The following is a 16370-nucleotide window of genomic DNA, read 5'->3' on the forward strand; positions in this document are numbered from 1 at the left end:
GAGCCTTCCTGTCTTCTCAGTGCTCCGAACATACCCCTCAGAAACCCCCAGTTGTTCTTGTAATCTTGGTGAAACACCAACCGTAGCGAGATCCAGTGGATCTTCATTGCCCAATCTCCTATTCCGGAAGCAAATCAACGCTCCTAGCACGTCAACCTCTCCATCTCACCGCCGGGGACCTTTTGCTTCCTATCCTTGCCCCTACTGAGTAGCCCATTAATATTTTCGGGAAGTAACTCTCACCCTGCGTTGAGCCTAGACCAGGACTTCTTATCCTTCGATGAGTGGCCCCGGTATTTACATATTCTCCCATACTTAATTCCGGGTGACCCACAGCTTTCCCTGGGTATCCTGGGTATCCATTTGCCCTAACCGCTCATCGCACAAGCGGCCCATTGATGGTCGCTACCAGCCATTTGCCTTTGGGCACCTCTTCACAGAACGTCACGTTATCCCAGCCACCACCTGGACCCGCTCCTGGCGCTCGTTTCTGCTTGTGGTAGACCCAGAGCATTGGGTCCAAGCACCGCTCAACTGTTCCCCTTTCTCAACGACACTACAGGCAGCAGTTAAATACCTTACCTTTACTCTGGTGTCACATGTTTCTGATTATATGTAATTTTGACTTTAATGTGTTTATCAGCTTAGATAGGGCGCATCGCGAGGCATAGACATAGCATCTCTGTGTGGGCCGCAGTGTCGCTTGCTAGCGAGGCATGCCAATAGAGGGAAACTGTGTGAGGCGAATAAAGCTTAGCCCGTTGAGGTGAGACAGCACCACCTAGTGGTTCTAATATGGTTGACACTGATAGTGTCGGTTTTTACAATTCAGCTGCAGTGAAGGCAGGGAATTGGCAGTACTTGATATTATTGTGAGTGCACAGCACTATAGACAGGTGCAGACTCAGGAAAACGGCAGCACAGTAAGGCATCCCAGACCCTCATAAGCTGCCTTTGACGGGGACAGGCCCAAGAAACCCATAGAGACCAACCAGTGTGTCAAAATGCACAGCTCCAGCTTTTATGAGGAGCCCAATACTAGCAGAAAGTGGGCAGAACCCAGCAGGGGGCAAGCAGTACAAACAGTACTGAGCGCAGGACTGGGATCATTGTCCCAGGGTAGGAGCTTGTTGGAGGACCTGATCAAGTTCTCCCAGGGGATGCAGGCCCTGAGGGGAGAAGCCCCAAACAGAAGTCATACGGGGCAAGGGGGAAGAAAGAAAACACGTAAGGCCCGGAACAGCCATACCCCGACCCCCCAGGCACACCACGAAGAAAGAGAAATGGTGAAAGAAGAGTGAGGTCTTGGGGGAAGAAGAGCAGATATACAGAAGAAGAGTCCACTTCGGAAGAAATGCACTATGGGGAGTGGGACGTATCATCCGAGGAGAGCTCTGAGGAGCGAGAATCATCATCCCCAAGCCCTACAAGAAAGCACAAGACTGCCAAGAAAACGAAACGGCAAAGGGACGAAGTAGAGCTGGGTGAGATGTTCGACCCAGACTCTCTCATTCATCCCAGGTCGGCGGAGGGGGAACCCCTGCTAAGATTGCCAATTACATTAAGAAAAGGATTCGCAATCCTCTGTCGAAGGAGGCTAGGAGCAAACTACAGGCAGAGTGCCACAAGCCAAATGTGCCAGACGGTGTTGCTGAAACACCAGATAACGGCGGTTTTCTTTTTTTTTAATACTTCATGAAAAGGTACGGCAGAGATCTCAAAAAGGGCATAGATAGATCCTGGCAATCATGCCAGGACAAAGTCTTGGATATTATGGTTCCTCTAACCAAGATATGGCAGATGGATGAAGAGGCGAAACAGAAGGTTAGCAGAAGGTAGACCCCGACATTTTGGCGGGATGGGCGCAGAGGGCTATATTTTTACTCGGCATTGCCAACAGCAACCTGACAACGGAGAGAATGAGGTGTATACTAGTTAAGATAGACCCCAAGATGAGGGAGCTGGCCACCTCAGAGTTGCCATCAGACACAAAAGGCAAGGGGCCTCATCAAAAGGTGGACGGTAATCTGGCACAATTTCTGCCAAGCGGAAATAGCATTACCGGCAGGTTGGTAACGCTATTAGCACCCGGTGTAAACTTCGCCTAAATAAGGGTTACTGAGGATAAACAGCGCTACTGCCGCCGATCCCGGCACTAACAGTGCTGGTGGAAATTGCGTCATCAGTGGAATGTGAAGCATTGCAGCAGCTTTTTTTTCAAAACACAAACCATTAAATATCTCCACTTCCTGATCCTGGAAAGAAGCCAGAATGTCCCAGGAAAGAGGCTCAGAGGCGAGGCAGCAGAATATCATCTGTGCCAGCCAACATTTAGTGAGGGGGAGCTGGTGGTCCTCACAGATGAGGTCATTGCCCACTATGACAAACTATTTGGCAGTGGAAGACCACTGGACATCGATCTGACATGCTATCAGTCAGAAGGTGACAGCAGTGGCAAGTGTACCCCGGGATGGAGAGGACTGCTGCAAGCGGTGGAACAATCTGATGGTCAGGGTGTGGGAACTGCTGTCCCAACACTGCCACGAGTCCCTGGCAACTGGAGGAGGCACCATGAAACCACTGGTCCTCACTGTCTAGGAGGAAAAGTGCAGTACAGTGATGGACATAGAAGGAAATCAGGGAGTCGGCAGTGCGGAAGCAGGAGGTGAGTCAACCCCACACCCAACACAAGTGCATGCACAAATGACATCCCAGCATAAGATGCCCTGGTGGACAGGGACACATGTCAGCAAACCCAGAAGCTGAGCATGCCAACAGGGCGGAGTGACGTGGTGGCACATCAGCCACCCTCCACAGCAGCCATGGGGCAAGGCACCCCTAAGCGTCACAGCAGTGGGAAGGGGTGGCAAACAGTAAGTAACCTTTCTCGGAAGTGTCCCTGGGCCAACCAGTGGACGGACCAGCTTACCCAGTTGCTTTGCTCTGTCACCGCTGCCGTTTCAAGGAGGCCCTCGAAACTTGTTATACTGCTAGCTCTGTGTCCACGGCACGCTCACACCGAATTCCGTACACTTGGCATTCCCAGGTCTGAAGTGAGACGAGTGCGCCAGGACTGGAGTAAACGCGGTTACCGTGATACCCTGCCGTGGCAACGTCCTTTGCAAGTATGCTGCATTTGTGACCCTATTGCCCCTGAAGCCTGCTGCTGAGAAACTGGGTCAATTCATCCACCCAGAGCGGAGAAATCGCCACTGTCCTGTTTGGGAATCATCGCTGTATCTCAGGAACTAAAAGGTTCCGAGACGTCCTTTTTGCCGCATTCGAACCTGCAAGCGAAGTGGACTGACCTGCCGAAGTTTGGGTCTGCTTGCATCAGGGACCGGTGAGTACTCAATGCCCCAACTGATGGCCCCTGGCACAAGAGCCCATTTTTACGCACCAGTGGCCCCTGGGGGCTCCTCTCCTTTCCACTGCTATTGCGAAATAGCGACATCATCCCGAACTCTTAAACTGCCTCTGCCTTCAAGTGGAGGTCCTGCTTGAATAGTGGGAACTTGTTCTGCATCATCTCATTCACCTTCCTGAGCTGCTAGAGACCCCTGAAGAGACCCTGTTCTGCCCATTGGAACAACCGCGTGTGTTTGCATGCATGCATGTACTATTGAGCACAAGGCTCCTCTCTTCTTAGGGCTTGGACTGCCTCTTAGTTAGGTGTACTGTCGATGTCGAACTGGGTCTAAAGACTATCTGCACTGCCTGTTTTTTTCCCATCTAGGTTGTCGACATATTTCGTGCATTTACCCCTTTAGACCCCAATGGTCTTGTATATATATTGTATTGCTTGTGATGTGTTGGTTTACTTAGTGGTACTGTGATTCTTTTGCTATGGTCTAGGTTACAAAGGCCTTGTAATAAATGTGTTTATATTTCTGATATAACACCTGTCTGGAGTAATTTGTAAGTGTCCTTGCTCTGTGTGCTCATTGAGGCCCTTCAGTCACCCTCACCCCTCCTGGGACTTAGTCTTGACCGCCTGCCACAGCTACCCTGATTGGTCTGGCTTGTCCAGAGGTTACCCTTTTCCAAGAAACTAGGCTGGCCTTCTGAACCTCTGCCCCTCCAAGACAGAGTCCAGAAAGCCACCTTAACAAATTGGTGTACAGCGGCGGGATAGGACTGAAGGTATCCAGTGTTGCATACTAGTGAAGGCATTTCAAGTTATTCCTACCATGGCACATAGTGAATTTTTGTAGTATAACTGAAAAAGGCCATAGTTCTATCGAACAATATGGAAACAAGTACCTTGTTAACTTTAAATGCTTCTAAATCTGAAACATTGAGAAAGATATGTGCGGAGAGAGGTGTCGCTGCTCAAAGCACACAAATGGAAATGATCCAAAGAATCAGACTGGCAAGAAGCTCAGTTTAGTGCCATAGCTTCTGAGGACAGTGCAGAAGGAGGTGGGACTGCTCTCACTGGCAGAACTGGTAGTTCTGCCGCTGCATTGATTCATAGAGATCATGAGGATTTGGAGGATGCAATGTCTAATGTTTCCTCTGCCAGTGCTGAAGGTGAGGCCATGCTTGAATTAAAGAAACAAAAACTGCTGTTTAGGCAGAAGGAGCCTGAATTTAACATGGCCAAACTGAAGATAGAGTTGTGAAGATGTAAAGTTCAACAAGTTGACAATGCTGATAAAATTGACTGGTTACTTAGCAGACTGCCCCATTCAGGCTGTAGTGCCATTATGGAATTGTCAAAGGCTGAGAGAGCAGATTTTGCAATGTTGAAGCAGACTCTCATCTAAAAATTTGGAAAGACTCCTGGCCAATACTTAAAGAGATTCAGAGAGTACAAAAAGAAAGAAGGTGGTACTTGGGTATCTTATGTAACTGAATCCTTAAAAAACTTGACTGGCTGGGTTGAAGGTTATAAGGTCTCTACCTTTGAGGGTATGATATGTCTTGTCCTGCTGGAGCATATGTTTGCATCTTCTTCCCCTGAGCTTAAGCAGCACTTGGCAGATTGAAAGGAGATAGATCCTAAGAAACGTGCCATAGCAGCAGATTTGTGGGTGTCACATAGAGTGTACCATAAGAACAAGACTCATCCTGGTAAGCAGGAGGAAGGGAAAAAGTCCAAAGATAAGGAGGGTGGGGAATCTGATAAAACTTCCTCCCAGAAGGGCCACAAAAGGAAAAATAAGGGTAAGACACAAGATAACTCACAGGGTACTGGAGGTCAGCCTCCAAAACAGAACTCTGGTTATAGTAAGCCTCCCTATGTAAACAGACCCAGTGGATCTTGTTTTGCTTGTGGAGCAGCTGACCATGTGAAGGGGGATCCCAGATGTAAGGTCAAAATCTTGGGGGTCCACTCTGCTAATCTGGCCTTCTCCTCCTACGAGGAAGAAGAGATTACAGGGGCATCCTTCTCCTCAGACTCCTTCCCAAGTGGGATAGAAGCTGAGGTAGTTTTAGTTTCCCTAGGTTCCTGGGAGCCTAAAGTCTCAGTGGCTTATGCTAGGATTCCAGATAATACCAAGCACTACTTTAAAGACAGTGTGCTGCTCAATTGAGTAGATACTCCAGCTCATAGGGATAGTGGGTGTAGTCGAAGTGTAGTGGATTCTACCTTGATAGACCCAGAGGAAGTTGCCAGAGCTCCCCTGGTACCCACTAAGTTGGCTGATGGCCCACCTCTCATGTTCCCAGTTATACCTGTAAATCTTACTATAAAGGTACAGCAGTCAGGATTCCAGTGAGCATCCAGAGGAATGTCCCAGGAAAGGTCTTGCTGGGAAATGATCTCAGGGCTTTAGGGCTTGTGGAAGATACAAATTAAAGACCCTGCACAAGGTCTCAAACAAGGGCGGCACTGGCCAAGACCAATGCAATGCCCCAGCCAAAGGGGAAACCCAAGGCTAAAGGAGTAAGAAAACCCAAAAGAGGGAAATAGAATATTCCCCTTAACTCACATACCACTGAGGTGGAGGTAGTTGGTCAATCACCTGGATCTGACGAGGAGGAGGTGACACCTGAAGTCTTTGACCCAAATGACCACCCTGAACTAAAATATTTGTTAGTAGAAGGTGGTCCTGACAGGGAAGAGTTTAGTAAGGGCCAACGTGAGTGCCCATCTCTGGAAGGTCTAAGGTGACAGGCCTGCTCCCGGCTTGAGGGTGAACCTCCTGGGAAGCACAGGACTTATTGGGAAGGTGAGCTCCTGTATAGTGAGCCTACAGTGTCTACAGAAGGAGACCATAGGAGGTCGGTGATTCCCCTTGATGTAAGACCCTTCCTCCTGCAGCTGGTGCATGAAGTGCCCCTTGCTGGTCACCTTGGAATCAAGAGAACGAAGCAGAGGTTATCCATGCACTTCCACTGGCCCAAGATGGGGGTGCAAGTAGAAAGCCACTGCAGGAGTTGTGCCTCCTGCCAGTTATCTGGTAAGAGTGGCTCAACACTCCAAGCTCCATTGGTACCATTCCCAGTCGTGGGGGTACCATTTGAGAGGGTAGGGATTGACATTGTTGGTCCCCTTGACCCCCAAACATCCTTAGGCAATAGGTTTATCCTGGTGTTGGTCGACCATGCCACCAGGTATCCTGAGGCCATCCCATTAACAACTGTGACTGCCAAGTCAGTTGCAAAAGCTTTGCTTGGCATATTTACTAGGGTTGGCTTCCCTAAATAAGTTGTTTCTGACAGAGGCAGCAACTTTATGTCCAAGTATATGCAGGCCATGTGGAAGTATTGTGGTGTCACCTATAAGTTCTCATCCGCATACCACCCACAAACCAATGGTCTGGTTCAAAGGTTTAACAGAACCTTGAAAAGCATGATTGGGGCTCTGGAAGAACCTCAAAGAAGAACATGGGATCTTCTGTTACCATGCTTACTGTTTGTCTACAGAGAAGTATCACAAGAGGGTGTTGGCTTCATCCCCTTTGAACTTCGGTTTGGTCACCCTGTAAGGGGACCCTTAGCCATAGTCAAGGAGGGATGGGAGATGCCCACTCCCCCCCATTACTACCAACATAGTGGACTATGTGCTAGGGCTCAGAAAAAGTATGGTACTCCTGATGAGTCTGGCTAGTGAAACGTTGAAGGCAGGGCAAGCTCTGGTGAAACATTGGTATGACCCGAAGGCTTCCCTCATCAATTTCACACCTGGTCAGCAAGTCGTGATCATGAATCCTATAAAACCTAGAGCTTTACAGGACAAGTGGTCAGGCCCTTACAAAGTGGTGGAGTCACTGGGTGAGGCCAACTATTTAGTGGATCTTGTAAGGGCTGGACAGGCTCCAAAAGTGTTCCATGTGAATAGACTGAAGGCTTTCATCCCAAGAGTTGAAATCACTGCACTGCTGCTGGCTTCAGATGTTGAGGAAGGGGAGTCAGAACCTCTTCCTGACCTGTTCCAAAGCAGTCCTTCAGACAGCTCCATTGAGGGTGTCCAAGTGGCCCCTCAACTGACGTCTGATCAACAGGCTGAGGTAAAACCTTTTCTTAGGCAATTTTTCCCCTTGTTTTCACAGTCCCCTGGTTTGACACCTTGGTGCAAAGATAGCATTGAAACAGGAGACAGTGTACCTACCAAAAGTATGGGATACAGAATGTCAGACAAAGTAAGGTCTTACATTAAGACAGAGGTCAACAAAATGTTGGATCTTGGGGTGATTGAACCCACAAGTAGTCCTTGGTCCAGCCCTTTGGTTTTGGTTCCAAAGCCAGGTACTTCTGAATTGAGATTCTGTGTGGATTACAGGGCTCTGAATGCTGTCACCAAGACAGATGCACACCCCTTGCCTAGAACAGATGAGCTGGTGGATACTTTGGGTGCCTCCAAGTACCTCTGCACATTTGACCTCACTGCAGGCTATTGGCAAATAGCCCTTGCAGAACATGCCAAGGAGAAGACAGCTTTCTCAACACGAGAGGGTCTTTACCAGTTCAGGGTAATGCCTTTTAGAATGCCCTGCCACTTTCCAGAGGCTTGTGAATCATGTGTTGAATTGGTTGGATGAATTCTGTTTTGCATATCTGGATGATATAGCAGTTTTCAGTGCCACCTGAGAAGACCTTGTGAAACACCTTGGGATCGTGCTACAGGCTTTTCAGAAGGCCCACTTGACCATAAAGACCAGTAAGTGCCAGATTGGACACGGATCAATGGTCTACCTTGGACATGAAGTAGGTGGAGGGAGGATACATCCTTTACCCAGTAAAGTACAAGCAGTACAAGACTGGCCTACCCCCACTACACAGACCCAAGTGAGAGCCTTTTTGGGACTCACTGGATACTACAGAAATTTCATGGCAGACTATGGTATCATAGCTGCCCCTCTGACTGCTCTCAACACTCCAAAGAAACCCAAGAAGGTAACTTGGTCTGAAGAGTGTGAGAAGGCCTTCAATGGCTTAAAAGACTCTGTGTGCCAGGCCCCTGTTCCCAGGGCCCCTGATTACAAAATACCTTTTATTGTGCAGACAGATGCCTCTGACACTGGGATAGGAGCTGTACTATCACAAGTAGATGAGAAGGGTAAGGAACACCCTATTGGCTTAATTAGTCACCAGCTTAAGGACAGAGAGCTGGTCCACAGTAGAGAAATAATGTTTCTCTGTTGTGTGGGCCCTACGGAAGCTGAGGTCCTACCTCTATGGGACCCATTTCACTGTGCAAACTGACCATAAGCCATTAAAGTGGCAGATGAACATGATGGGAGAGAATCCAAAGTTACTTAGGTGGTCCATAAGTCTGCAAGGATTTGACTTCACTATTGAGCATAGGCCAGGTGTCCAACATAGAAGTGCTGATGGGTTGTCCAGAATGTTTAACCGACCTGAACAAGAAACTCATCTAGTGGTGGATTAGTTCCCCCTGTCCTTAGTCTGGGAGGGGCGAGTGTTAGGAAAGATTTCATAATTGTATGTAATATTCCCTCCATGTGTCAACCCCCAACATTTTTGCTGCTGTTTAGACACCATTGACTGACTTTGCTAGAGAAGCACAGCCTTCAGCTGCACTCCTCTGGGCTTTCGCTCACTTTTTATGGGGAAACTGATATGCCCTTAAGACAGTCAGTACTGGGAGACTTTGTCTCCCTTAGTCCTTTTCTCATGTTGCAGCTTTTGTGCAACATGTAACCAGTGTGCACTGTATCTTACCATACAGCACACTTGGGTCTGTAGTCATTTCCAAAGGCCCTAGAAAATCTCGCTGGACTTTTTATGAACTGTGCAGGTGTGTCATGGACAGGACTGGTGGCAGCTATCTTTTTGCATTATTTTTAACCCTTTCCTGCCATGTCAACAGTGTTAAACGCTTTTGGCACGAATAGGGGGCCTGGCTCCAAAATGGCCATGCCACGAGGTTCTTTGTCCTGTCCTTTGGCCATCTTGCCCCTTTACCTTCCCTAGGTCGAATCGACCTGAGTCAGTCCTTATTTGGTCATACACTTTCCCCCGAATCCCAATGCTTTTGCGGGCTTCTGCATGCCTTGTGTGTGTGCCTCCAGGATGTGGGCTGGAACGTCTGGTTCCAATACACATCCTGGGTGCCAGAGAGTCTGGAGTGCCCTGAATGACTGGGACCCCCGTGGTTCGTGATTGGTCCACGTATGGAGTGTGTGTTTGGGAGCAGATCTCCCATTGGGTCCTCTCCGTTTTGGCGCAAAGGGAACTTTGGATAAAAGGAGGCTGAAAACCCCACTACGATATCGATCTCCTGAGTGGGGGGGCGTGGCTACGAAGCCATGTGAGCGGACGTGCTTCTCGTCGGGCTTGTGGCGATCCTACAATGATCCTGGAATAAAGTGCAGTTGCACTGGACTGGCGGGCACAGAAACATTAGCATTTGCACATGAACATGCTGGGATCACTCGGTGCTCGTGGTGAGCGGGCGTGACACCAGGAGGAAGCTGCTGGAGGCGCGCAGAGTATGGTGGACACGGGGGACAAGAAACACAATATGGCAGCCCGCCGTGGCGGAGAAGAAGTCACCGCCGAAGCATCGGCGGCGTGACCGTGAGACGGACTGGAGTGCCAGTAGAGCTGTGAGGGAGCGCGCTGGGCTGTCGCCGGAGTGTCCGGGAGCTGGGAGCTGCCCGTTGCCTGGAACAGCGAGGAATATCCCAGCGGGCAGAGAGACACGGAGAGGCTGCAGGCGCTAGGACCGCGCGGGAGCCAAGAAGACAAAGCAATCCCCGCGGCCTGACGGCAGGAGCCCCCGCGGCAACTGGAATGCGAGGAGGAGAGGCGGCCCCGAGAGGACTGCCAAGGGCTGGAGCCGAGACCGAGGCGCCCGCTCGCTAATCTCCTGGGACGCTTCTGAGAGAACGAACAGAGCAAAAATCCATAAAGAGTCGCCCCGGTCTCCCGTGACACTTCAGGGGGAACAAACAGTGTGAGAAGCCTCAGAGTAATACGCCCCGGTCTCCTGTGACATTTGTAAAAGGAAAAAAAATAAAATAAATAAATAAACATTGAAAAGCCTCGAAGAGACGCCCCGTCTCTGGAGCGGGGATAAGACAACAGCGGGATGGCAATTGTGCACTGAACGCCCGCACAAGCAAGTTGGCATGCAGTGAGGTGTGCTGCACGCAGGAAGCAGCTAATTGACACCATTTTGCCCTGTGCCGCAATACCTCTTGGCACACACATGGGCTATCCGCTGGGGTGGACCCTGGGGGCACCACGAAGTGCCTATTGAATGTGCAGCCCAATCACATAGCCAAAGGGCTATGAGTCAACTGTAGGGTGCACTGTGCATGGGGCGGACCTCTGGACTGAATGGTGGCGGCGGGGCCCATGTGGGTGGCCTGACGCTCGACACTGGGGCACACAAGCGGGACAGTTGCCCATCAGGGGCACAGACACGGGCTAAGGGACACCCTCGGGGAAGCATAAAGGAACGGTAGAGGGGGCTCTTGCGATCAAGCGGGAGCGCATAACCCTCTGCTGTGATTGGGAGCGGGACCCGGAATTTCTCTAAGGTGCCCCCCCTAAACACGTGAAACTGTAGCGGGTTACACCTGTTGGAACTGTGGCCCACAAGTGGCAAGGCTGCCTATGTCCTTTAGTGGTAGCGCCATGTCAAATAAGCCTCCGAGAACAAAGGCGAAGCAGCCTACGCTGGATGAATATGCCAGGACCCCGCCGGGTCCTGAGGGGGCCAGGGGTAAAGACAAGCCCCCCGTGTGTGGCATCGCAGGCACGAGTGCGAACCAGGAGGTCCTGGCTGCGATCGCGGACCTTAAGTTGGCCTGGGAGACGAAGCTGGAACTGGCTGTGACTGAATTGAAGACAGCACTGGACCGCAAGGTAGGAGAGGTGCAGGAAGAGGTGAACCTTCTGCGGCAGGACGTCCGGGCCCTGGCGGAACGTACGGATAACCTAGAGAAAGAGGTGGGCCCTAACACGGCGTATTGTGCATCGCACAAGTCTGAACTACACGTCCTGGTGCAGCGGGTGGGTAATTTGGAGAGCAGGGCGGAGGAAGCAGAAGGACGCGCCCGGAGAAATAACATTTGCATTGTGGGTATACCGGAGGGTGCAGAAGGGCACAACCCCACGGAGTTTATCGAATCCATGTTGCTGCAGGAAATACCTGGAGGGGTGCTGTCTCAAGGGTTCGCGGTTGAGAGGGCACACAGAGCTCTGATGAGGAAGCCGCCGCCAGGTAACCCGCCTAGGCCAGTGATTGCCAAGATCCTAAACTATCGGGACAGGGAAAGGATACTGGAGCACTTCCGCAAGGGAGGGACAATCCAAAGAGGAGCGGCGAACATAACGGCTTACCCGGACTATACCCTGATGGTGCAGCGAATTCGGATGAATTTTGGAGTGGTCAAGAGGAGATTGCGGGAGGCGGGCCATAAATATATGTTGCTTTACCCGGCGAAATTGAAAGCCTTTTACAAGAACAGAACTTTATTTTTTGATTCCCCGGATGATGCCATGGGATGGCTTGATATGGAAGGAAGCCCGCAGGAATCGGACGTCCAGGCGAAAGGAGGAGATGGCGCAGATAAGTAATCGGCAGCGGGCGCACCTGCACTGAGGGCAGCATGGAACTATGGGACTAGATTATAGTCAGTGATGTGGCCCGGCAGGCCGGTAAAAACTGAGGCCGTAGACAATGAGACTGAGCACTGTGATTGCTGCTTTATTAAGAGCCTGGCAGAGCTACTCTGCACACCCCCATTTAGAGATTAGTTAGGTCACCAATAGTGTGGTGACACCCTGCTGGGGTCTTGACCTGGGGTTCCAGGGGAGGTCCAAACGTGGGGGAGCCTGAGATCCAGGGATGGAGCTGGGCACTTTTTGGGGTGAGGTGGGGCGGGGGAGGAGGGGGGTTGTGTGCAGTGGTTTGGTATTTTTGGGTTAAGGGAGGGGACGGGGAGTTTTGGCCGTTCAAGTTTAAATATGAGCCTTTGGGAAGAACTAAAACCAGGAGTCAGTTTGGTGTGGGAGGGTGGTCTGACTAGAAGGGGGAAGGGGAAACTACCGATGAATCATGGGGGACCTTAAGATATTAACTTGGAATGTGAGAGGGCTCAACAGTTATTTGAAGCGAAATAAGGTCATGCTATATTTGAAGCGACATAAGATAGACGTCGCTCTGCTACAGGAGACGCACCTGACGCGGGAGAAAGTGGAGCTTGTTGGGAGGAAATGGAGAGGAACTTTGGTGGGTACATCGTACTCTGCCTATGCAAGGAGGGTTTTGGTATGGGTGGCTCCGCATGTTCCATTTAAGCTTATGGAAGAAGAGGTGGATGAGGATGGGAGGTTGGTTATGTTGAGGGGGCTGATAGAGAACAAAGAGGTGTGCATTGTTAATACATATGCCCCTAACCAAAATACGGCGGCATACTTTAGGACGCTGTGTAACAAATTGAGTGAGTGTATGGGCGGTGCGATGATCTGGGGGGGATTTTAATTGTGTATTGAACCCTAGGGTAGATAGGTCGGATGATAGGACGGACAGGCCCAACCCGGCGGCTAAAGTATTGCAGGCGCTGCTGGATGACTTTGGCCTGGTAGACGTGTGGAGAACGAGACACCCCGGTGAGAGGCAATACTCGCACTACTCGGCTCCACATCAACTGCACATTAGGCTTGATTATATCTTTGCCACTCCAGACGTAGCCACTGAGAGCACCCATATAGATTATAAAGCGAGAGTCCTATCGGATCACTCGCCTCTGGTCCTAGGGTGGCAGTATTGCCCCCCTGGGGCGCGAATACCGACGTGGCGCCTCCGAGCAGAGGCGCTTAAAGACCCAGTTTTCAGAGAGGACATGAGAGAGGAGATTGTTGCCTATTTCGAGGTGAACACTGGGAGCGTAAAGTCTGCGGGTACTTTATGGGAGGCTTTCAAGGTTGTGATGCGGGGGGCTGCCATTGCGAAGTCGAAGGGACTGATGGGTGGAGTTCTAGCTGACCTGCATAAAGCCGAAATCGAGCTGGAGAGAGAGTTGGGAGGGGGCGCGGCTGATACAGAAGTAGTGCTCAGATTGCAGCAGCAGTGCGCGGAATACTGGGATAGGCTCTGTAACCTTAATTACAAAAAGTATGTAGAGAGGCAGCATGCAGGGGGAGATAAAACGGGCCGGCTCCTAGCGTGGTTGTATAAGAGCGAGACCCCTAGATCTCCGATTCGGACTGTGACCAATGCAGAGGGCGTCACGGTGGACACCTAAGAAGGTGTTAATAGGGCATTTGCCGAATATTATAAGGTGCTGTATGAGGACGAAGAGGGGGGCAGCAATGAGGAGATAAATGAGGTACTGGAAGATATTGGTCTGCCCCAAGTTAGCGACGAGGAGAGAGAAGAGCTGGATGCACCGATTACTTTGGAGGAACTTAAGGGGGTCGTAAGGCAGTTACCCACTAGCAAGGCTCCAGGTGCAGACGGGTTCCCCAGCGAATTCTATAAGGTGTACGGGGAGGAGGTGCTCCCCCCCATGCTGGAAATGCTCAACGAGGCGTTGGAGGTGGGACGGTTGCCAGAATCACTTAGGGAGGCGATTATAATACCGCTCCCCAAGCCCAATAAATCGGGACACGATTGCGGCTCCTACAGGCCCTTGTCGATGTTGAACCAGGACAGTAAGATACTGACGGCCGTCCTGGCCAACAGAATGCGAAAAGTAATTGGCAAGCTAATTCACCCAGACCAGACGGGCTATGTCCCGAGCAGGAACATCACCCACAATCACAGACGGCTCCATCGAGTGGTCGAATGGGGGTGCAACAACGATGGCGAAATGGCGATTGTGGCACTGGACGCAGTTAAGGCGTTCGACTCGGTTAAGTGGCCATGGTTGCTGGCGGCCCTAGCAGGATATGGAGTGGGGCCAGGCTATATCAGATGGGCTAAGATACTATATAATGAACCGCTGGCTAGAGTTCGAACGGGTTCGGTGGTGTCTGAAAGGTGGCGGCTGGGCAGAGGCACTAGACAGGGGTGTCCCTGGTCCCCGATGCTTTATATTTTAGCCCTGGAGCCCTTAGCAATCTATCTTAGGCAAGAATATGACCCAATCGGTATAGAGGTGGGAGGGGAACGACATTTTATATCCTTGTATGCAGATGATATGTTACTATATCTGAAATACCCGGAGGAAAATCTTCAATATGTTTTGGAGGTAATGGAGAGGTATGCCAGGCTGTCCGGTATAGCGGTAAACCCCCAGAAATCTAGTATATTCCCGCTGGGTAGCTATGTGGGAATTCAGGCAGAAGGGTTGCCGGTGTTGCAGGTCCCGTGGGCAGTGAGCTCTTTTCGCTACCTGGGAATCGATGTGTATCACACGGTAGAGGAGGAACATAGGCGCAACACGGAAATAGCCATTGGGAAAATCGGGAAATGCATGAGGTTCTGGGAGAGGTTGCCTCTGGCGATGATGGGCCGAGGTGCTTTGCTTAAGATGGTGGTTTTACCTAGGCTGTTGCATTATTTTAACAATATCCCATACATGATACCTAAGAAGTTTTTTGTTAAGCTGCATAGTATGTGCAGGGACTTTTTGTGGCACGGTACCCGGAATAGAGTTGCGTTATGGAAGCTGCAGAACTTCTACGAGAAAGGCGGCATTAAACTGCCTAATTTTGAGCTTTACTATGTTGCGGCCCAACTGCAATACGTGGCTAAGTGGCTCTCAGATGACGTGACCCCTGAGCACAGGTTGTTTGGGAGGAACTGTACTCCTTTTTATTTGCTGGAAATTATCTGGGTGGCTAGCTCGGAAATGAAGGAGCGCCCTAGAATGCTGTTGCTGGGGCGGAACATGTGGCGGTGAGCCTGTCGGATGATGGGGGACCCTTTCCCGTGTGTTCTGCAGATACCGTTGGTCGCACTGGTGAAGGGGGACAGGCAGCTGAGAGTAATTATTTGGAGCTACTGGGAATCAGTGGGACTGGTCACGCTAGGAGACATGTGGCGAGGCGGGACTATCACGACCTTGGAAGGACTCGGGGGGGAGACGGGACTACACGTAGGCCAATATGTCACTTATCATGTACTAGTGCAGAAGATTCGTAGTATGTGGCCTGAAATGTCGTTAGCTGAGGAACCAGATGCTACGGCGGGGGTAATATATGATATATCGGAGGGCGGGCATGAGGTCTCAAGCCTGTATGAGATGATGATGACCAAGGTGGGGAAGGACTTGGGGCACTTGAGATTAGAATGGGAAACAGAAATGGGAGCCCCGATTGAAGATGGGATGTGGCAAAGGGCTTTGGGATATCATAAGAAGGTGTCGAGAAATGCCAGGTTTAAACAAATACAGCTATATGTTACGCACAGGGCATACATGACCCCTCTCAGAATATCGAAGTTCCGAAATGTCGGGCGCCAGGCGTGCCCTAAGTGCGACGATGAGAGCGCTGACATGATACACATGTTTTGGGCGTGCCCGGTAATTGGAAGCTACTGGGGCGAAGTGGCGCAGAGGTTAGCGGCAAAGGGGGTCATGCTCAAGATAGACTCGGCCTGGGCCTGCTTGTTGGGAGGGTATCCCAGAGCGAAGAAACTTAGACATGTAGAGAAATTGAAAGACTTGGCATACGTACTTGCGAAACAAAGGATTGCCATGGGATGGAAGGGATGTCACAGGCCACGAGTGGAAGTCTGGTGGAGGGATCTACAAAAATGGGCGGAGGCTGAAACGGTGGTGTGGCAAGAGGCTAGTAGTAATACTGGGGATGAGGAAATGGGTTCCCTCATGACATGGAAACTATTGATAGCTGAATTGTTTGGAGCAGTGTCAGATCCAGCTGAATCTGAAGGCAGCGATGCCCAACCGCACGGAGCAGACACTGAAAGTGAGGAACACGCAGGCTCATAGGGGGGGTGGGATCGGGAGTGCAGTGTTTTAGGTTGTCAAACGTGT

Source organism: Ambystoma mexicanum, chromosome 7p, assembly GCF_040938575.1.
Source record: "Ambystoma mexicanum isolate Mex_15411 chromosome 7p, UKY_AmexF1_1, whole genome shotgun sequence".
Taxonomy (NCBI): Eukaryota; Metazoa; Chordata; class Amphibia; order Caudata; family Ambystomatidae; genus Ambystoma; species Ambystoma mexicanum.